The 7667-nt window shown below is 38.6% G+C and overlaps 1 pseudogene; it reads right to left on the reverse strand.

Moving 5' to 3' along the window:
* Window positions 1-5711: 5711 nt before the first annotated feature.
* LOC130023002 (uncharacterized) lies at window positions 5712-5808 on the reverse strand (annotated as a pseudogene).
* Between the last annotated feature and the right edge of the window lie 1859 nt (window positions 5809-7667).

Genomic DNA, 7667 nt, shown 5'->3' on the forward strand with positions numbered 1-7667 from the left:
CTCATGGTGTTTCAGTAATAAGCATTAAAAGAATAAAAAGTGAGGCAATGCATAAAAAAAAGTGGTCAGGTACCATCAATGCTGCTGCCCACACCCACACCGGGAGTGACAATGCTATGAGCAAGGGTTTCCATACTTGGATTCTCAAGATAGTGCCCCAGGAAATACTGACACGCAGCAGCATTTTGGACCCAACCTATTATAAAACTTGTTAGAGGTTGATACCAAACAAGAAAATTCAGGACTGTTGTGTAGCTTCTTTGATAATTTATTTTTCTCTAGTAGCTTGTAGATATTAGGGGTGGCAGTGGTATATTCTATAATAAACAGTATTGCGTTTTTAAAATGTTGAAGGCCTAAGGTACATAAAAGAGGCAAAATAAAATGAGTAAATCTGTACACACATGAACACTTTTGTTGTTTCTTTAGCAATGGCTTGGATGAAAACTGTAGATGGGTAGAATGTATTTAAGTAGCTGGAGATAGGGATCAGGGGTGGTGCGGACTGCAGGGGAGGGTGGAAAGATGGGAAGAGATTATAAGTGTGTGTGTTTATGAGTGCTATTGTGTGAGAATGTTGAGTTTATAAGAATTCATGCATGAATGTGTGAGTAAGAGAGAGAGAGAGAGAATGAGTGTGTGTGCATGTATCCGTGTGTGTGTGTTTTCTTAGAAAAATCCTATATTTCACCTGAACTACTGTACCAAGTGATGCTGTCATTCATTTTGAGAATGTAATAAATAATTTTTATTAAATTCAGGTGGTGAAATATGTTGGCCTTTAAGCCCTTCCCCTCCTCCAATTCATCAAATTCTTCCTATAATTTTCATTTACTCCCTGACCTCTTCAGGACTCAATTGGATTCAATGTGCCACATCCAAATTTATCTCTTTTAGAAAAAGTAATTAGATTAAAATATAAATCACACTATTGTTAACATTCAAGTGGGTTCTAATGATAATAAATAATTTCTATTCATAGAAGTACTTATTCAGGCCACACAATAAGGAAAAATTCAGAATATTAGACAGAAGTCAATTATTTCTCAAGCAGAACTAGCTATATTATAGCCATTCTAAAGATGTTAGAAATTTGCAGTCCAAACATTAGAGGTTCATGCTATAAGTAAAAGATTTCTTGTTTTCTCACCTGAATCCTATTCTCCATAATCATAATTGAATATATGAATAAGTGACAGAAATAATTGAATGTTGTTTTCTTCACTTGAAGGTTTTATTCACAGATCTTGTCTCATAAAAATTATTCAGAAAACATTATATTAAACAAACATTCCATGGTGATTAATCAGAATTCTTATGTTTGAAAGTGACAAACTCATACCACACTCATTTTAAACTAAGAATATACTTGATTCATGTGCCTATAAAGCTGGAGTGCCCTCTAGGTATGGTTGGGCCCAAAGAGTTGATTTTTATTTATTTACCGAGAGTATTCGATATGCCAGACACAGTAACAACAAAGTCTCCAGTGGAGACGTTACTGGGCCCGCTCGAGCAAATCGACGATCAACGGGAGGGCCTTTACTTTACTTACTTTACTTACTTATTGATTGATTGAGTGATTGACTGAATCACCATAAGTGGTTGACTGAATCACCATTGAGTGATTGACTGAATCACTAGGACATAAAGAGATACAAAGCTGTTCATGAGTAGGTTTCAGTCATACAGTGTTCCAAGACCCATTGCTCCACCAGTGAACATTTCCCACCTACAGTGTCCCCAGTTTTCCCCCGGAAATCTTTATCTCCCTCTCTCTCCTCACCCCCGCCCCCTGTCTCTCCCTTTCTTCTACCTATCTACCTATCTACCGATCTCTCCCTTTTGAGGCATCATGGTTTACAACACAGGAACTCATAGGTTTCCATGTTTCTTCCTTTACCTATTTTCACTTCACCGTTCTTTTCCAGCATGATCATTTCCAACTATCTTTGTCATAGTGGTCTCTTCTCGATCCCAACTGCCATCTCCCCCAGCCCATAAGGTAGGCTTCTAAGAGTGGACCAATCATCCTGGCCCTTATTTCTACTATCCTAAGGTATTAATCTAAAGTTATGTTTTTTCATATCCCACAAATGAATGTAATCCTATATCTGTCTGTCTCCTTCTGACTAATCACACTCAGCATGATACTCTTCATGTACATCCATTTATAAGCATACTTGATAACTTCATTTTCACTAACAGCTGCATAGTACTCCATTGTTTAGATATACCATAGTTTCTCTAACTAATCATTGAGAATTCTTGGGCATACAAGTTGTTTCCAGATTCTCACTATTGTGAATAGTGCTGCAATGAACATAGAAGTGCAGATAGCATTACTGCTGTGTGTTTTGGGGCCTGGGAGTATATTGACAAAAGTGGTATTGCTGGATTCATGGAAGCTCAATTTGTAACTTTCTGAGAAATGCCCATTTTGTTTTCAGAAAAGGCTGAACCAATCGGCATCCCCACCAACAGTGAAGAAGAGACCCTTTCTCCCCACTTCCATGCTGACATTGGTTGCTCTTGTTCTTTTTGATGTGTGTCAATCTCTGTGGTGTGAGATATTTCATTGCTGTTTTGATTTGTATCTCCCTGATGATTCATGATGTAGAACATTTTACCTCTGTTTTTTGGTCATTTGTATTTATTCTTTGAGGAAGTTTCTGTTCATTTCTTCTCCTCATGTTTTGGTGGGGTTGGATGTCTTTTTCTCATAAAGTTCTAACAGTGCCATATATATCTTGGGTTATATACAATAAGGGGTTAATTATATGGGTATTGCATAAATAATTTTCCCCCATTATGAGGGCTGTCTTTTTATCATGGTCACCATTTTTTCTGAGTTGCAGAAACTTCTTGGTTTAATGTAGTCTCATTTGGTTTTCTTCACTTCCTCTTCCTTGGTCAGTGGTGCATCATTCTAGAAGTTTCCATTAGCTTTAATGTCATGGAAGGATCTTCCCACATTTTTCTCCATACATCTTAAGAATTCAGGTATGATATTGAGGTCTTTAATTCATTTGATCTGACTTTGTGCCTGGCATTATAAAGAGGTCTGAGTTAAACTTTTTTTGCATGTTGCTGACCAGTTTTCCCAGCAGCACTTGTTGAAGAGACTTCCTTGCTCAACTTCATATTTATAGAACCTTTATGATACATTAGGTAATAATAATCTGAGGGCCAGCGTCAGGATATTTCACATATTCCATTGATCTGAGGCCTGTCTTTATCTGAATATCATGCTAATTTGATTACTACGACTTTGTAGTAGGGTTTGAAGTTGGGGAAGGTGTTCCCTTCTTCTTTTTACCAAAGATTGCTTTAGTTCATCATGGGAGTTTATTGTTGTGTATGAGTTTCAAGAGGGTTTAATCTATTTCTTTGAAAAATGTTATGGGTATCGTTATAGAAAGTGCATTAAATCTTTATAGCGCTTTGGGGTGTATTGCCATTTTGACAGTGTTAATCCTCTCAATCAATGAGCATGGGATGTGATTCCATTTCCTCATATCCTCTTTTATTTCATGAAGTAGTGTTTTGTAGAGTGTTTTTGGTATAGGTCCTTAACCTTTTTAGTTGATTCTAGTATACTTGATTTTCTGAGGTTATTGTGAATGGGTTTGTTTTTTGCCTATCTCTTTTTTCTCTTTCATTAATAGTATTTGGGAAAGCCATGGACTATTGGATATTGATTTTGTAATATGCTACTTTAGTAAACAAACCTATTCTTCCCAGGAGCTTTTTGGTAGATTTTTTGGGATTTTCTAAGAATACTATCATGTCATCTCCAAATAGTAAAAGCTTGAGTTCTTCCTTTTTTTATCTGGATGCCCTTGATATCTTTTTCTTACCAAAATCATATGGCAAATACTTCAAGTACTATGTTGAATAGGAGTGGTGAGAGTGGGTAACTTGTTTTGTGCCTGATTGTATTTTGGGAATCTAGCTCATTGATTTTTCTCCAAGCCTTTAGTTTTTCCCCATTGAGAATAATGCTTGGTGTGGGTTTGTAGTAGTTTGCTTTGACTAGATGGAGGAAAGTACTTTCGACTCCCATTTTGTTGAGAGTTTTTCATCATGAATGGGTGCTGGATCTCATCAAATGCTTTATCTACATCTATTGATATTATCCTATGATTTTTATCTTTATTTTATTGAGATGGTGTATTCTGTTGATTGACTTGAGAATGTTAAGCCATCCTTGCATCCCCAATAAAAACCTACTTGGTCATAGAGTGTGACCTTTTGTTGAGTTTCTGATTTCTATTTGCTGGTATAATCTTGAGGATCTTTGCATCTGTATTTATCAAAGAAATAGGTCTGTAATTTTCTTTTTTGTGGTTTCTCTGTCTGATTTGAATATCAGGGTGATCTTTGTCTCATAGAAATTGTTTGGGAGTATTTCTGTTTCTTCAATTTCCTGGAAAATCTTAAAAAATGTTGGCAGTAGGTCCTCTTGAAAGGTTTGAAATACTTCATTAGTGAATCCATTTGGGCCTGGGCTCCTGATTTGGGGGATACTTTTGATTATCCTTTCAATTTCCTTGTAGTGATGGGTTCGAGTTTTCAAAATATTCTTGGTTCAGCCTTGGGAGGTAATTGGAATCCAGTAATTTATCAATTTATTCAAGATTCTCTCATTTCCTGCTTTAAATATTCTCAAAATAATCTCTGATGATCCTATGGATTTTGTAGTTTCTATTATGATGTCCCCCTTTGCATTTCTGATTCGGTTTATTAGGATTCTTTCTCTTTTCTTCTTTGTGAGTCTTGCTAGTAGTTTATTGATCTTATTTATTTTCTCAAAGAACCATGTCTTGCTTTTGTTGGTCTTCTGAATTGTATTTTGGGATTATATCTAATTGATTTCTTCTCCAGGTTTTATTATTTCTTTCCTCCTGGCTAGTTTGGACTCATTTTCTTGGTCATTTTCCAAAATCTTGAGCTGTAAGTTATTTTTGTAGGCCCTTTCTTTCTTCCAGTTGAATTCTGGCGGAGCTATAAACTTTCCTCTTAGAACTGCTTTTGCTCTGTCCCACAAGTTCTGGTAGTTCCTCGTTGTCATTTTTTCTGGAATCTTTTTATTTCCTCTTTGATTTCTTCTCTAAGCCAATGGTTGTTCATTACGTCCCTCAAATAAAATATTTTCTTGCCGAGTTTTTGTCTGTTTGATCTATTGAGAAGTGAGAAAGTACTGTTGAAATCTCCATCTAGTATTGTGTTGCTATCAATGTTATTCTTTAAGTCTATTAGAAGTTGCTTTTACGTATTTTGCTGGTCTGTCATTAGGAGCATCTACATTGAGGAGGGTGATTTCTTTCTGATGTACATATCCCATGATCATTAAGAAATGACCTTCACTGTCTCTTATAACCTTTAGCCTGAAGTTTATGTGGTCCGATACTAGTATTGCCACTGCAGCTTTTTGGAGGTGTTCTTTTCTTGAAGAATTGTTTTCCAGCCTTTTACTTTTAGCCCATGGATGCTTTGATTGCTCAGATGTATTTCTTGCAGGCAGCAGAATGTTGGGTTCAGTTTTCTATTTCATCCTGCCGTCCTGTGCCTCTGAATTGGTGTATTTAGTCCATTGACATTGAGAGAGATCATTGTGATAGGGATTTTTGCTATCTTTATGTCGAAATTTGGAGTACTTTTGGGGCTTGTCTTAGCTTAAAGTAGCCCTGTTAATTCTTAAATGCAACAAAAATATGGAACACTTTACAAGTTGGCCTGTCATCTCTGTGTAAGGATCATGCTAATCTCTGTATCATTTCAATTTTAGTATATGTGTTACCAAACTGAGTATAAGAGTTGATTTTTTTCCCTATTTTTCTCTTCTGATTTCTTTGAGTGTTGTCCTTACTCACTCCTATGGCAGACAGTGATTCCCAATCTAGGAAGGTATTTCAAAGCAGCTTGAAGTGATAAATTTAGAACATTAATGTCCCAGAAGGAAAAGTATGGTTTTTACAATATTATCTTTTACCATACCCAGGGCATCAGTTTTGCAAAATAATTCTTTTGGAAGATGGAGAATCAGTGTTGTTTAATGCTCTTCCCTGAAATCTTCATTAAGAAAATTAAACTGGAGCCTTTTGCTATTCTCACCTCGGTCCCGTGTACATCTCCAGAAAATGGTGGATGGCGTTGTCCGCACTTTGACCACCTTGAAAGTAAGTAGGATTTTTCTCCTGAAGGAAGAGGTGAGAAGCATATTGATGATTTCATTCCACTTTATTACAAGTTCAACTTGAAGGGAATGTGAGAGTCATGAGGCTCCTGTAAAGGACAGAAAAAGGGTCTCAATGTAATTTAATGGCCCAGACACATTAACAACACAGATGACTCAAAGTAACCTGTGTGCATCTTTGTGTGTATAGTGAGTTTTATATCTACTCATAGTGATTCTCAGTCATTCCACATGGGCAAAACAGACCTGTAATTAAAAATCTAGTTCTCTGAGCAGAATGGGCTTTCTTAGGTGATTGAACATGTGTGTAATATTTTATTACTAAGCACATACAACTGTTTGAATGATGTGTACTTTTCGATCAAAATTTAAGTCCAAATATCTCTGAAATGGCAGTCTCCTGATGCCGCACCTGGCTTTCCTCACTGGGGCCCCTTGGAGGGGGTGGGTTGAGTTTCCCTCACCACCCCGAGCAGAGACCTGGCGGCTGAAGACCTCTGCAACCAGCCATAGTTATGCTTAAGACCACTCTCACCACACTTGAAGGAGCCTCATGCATGAAGGAACTGGCAGAGGAACCCAGGTGTGCGGGACCCGGGGCTGAGATATTCAAGACTGCTCGGACCATGAATGGGCCTCCTCCATCCAGATCCCCCATCTTCCAGTAGCTAAGTGGTACACCCACGGACTGCCTCTGGAGCCATGTAATCCCATCAATGGCCAAGATCCAGATACTGGATCTTGTTGATAAGATAACAACTCATATTGTCCAGTTCTCTTTCTCGGAGAACATGGCAGGTTACCAAGCGTATCTTGCCTACATGGCAGAGACTGGCAAGTTACCTGTGGTGTGTTCTATATGCCAAAACCCAGTAACAATGAAGTATCTCATTTCCCTGACCGTGAAAAAACCTCCAATGTGGCACTTGCTAAAATCTCAGGGCTAGGACGAATGGAGATGTAACTGGTGCATGATACCAGTATTCCTCCCACCATGCCCCCAAACATGCCTTTGTGGCAGGGCATTCTCTTTTGTTCTCTGGGGCCATGGCATGCCAGAGAGCCACTCGTGGTGGGCAACTCATGGTCTTGGCTGGCAGGACGAATGGGCTGGTTTTACCCCTCACCCCCAATCCCACGAGGCTTTAGTTGCCCTGTCACCCTAGCTCATACCTGGCTGTCCAATAATCTCTGAGGTGGTGGGCATCGTGCCGCCAGGGGGGAGAAAGGCAGAAGCGACAAATACCCTTTCCCACCTGAGGGAGAATGGTGCCGTAGCTTAATGCATAGTTTAGTCACTTTTCTGCCAAAAGCCTCTGGGTTCCGAATTGGATCCATGTGCCTCTGGGGTTGTGGTCGTGCTGGATAGCCTCTTGTGGGGGTCAAATCGTGATCTTGGTGTGGCAGAAAGAATGGCTCTATGGCCTACTTTTGGCATGCATCTCCCACCCAGAGCGGGTCCTCCAAA

Source organism: Sorex fumeus, unplaced genomic scaffold, assembly GCF_029834395.1.
Source record: "Sorex fumeus unplaced genomic scaffold, SorFum_2.1 ptg000021l, whole genome shotgun sequence".
NCBI classification, from domain to species: Eukaryota; Metazoa; Chordata; class Mammalia; order Eulipotyphla; family Soricidae; genus Sorex; species Sorex fumeus.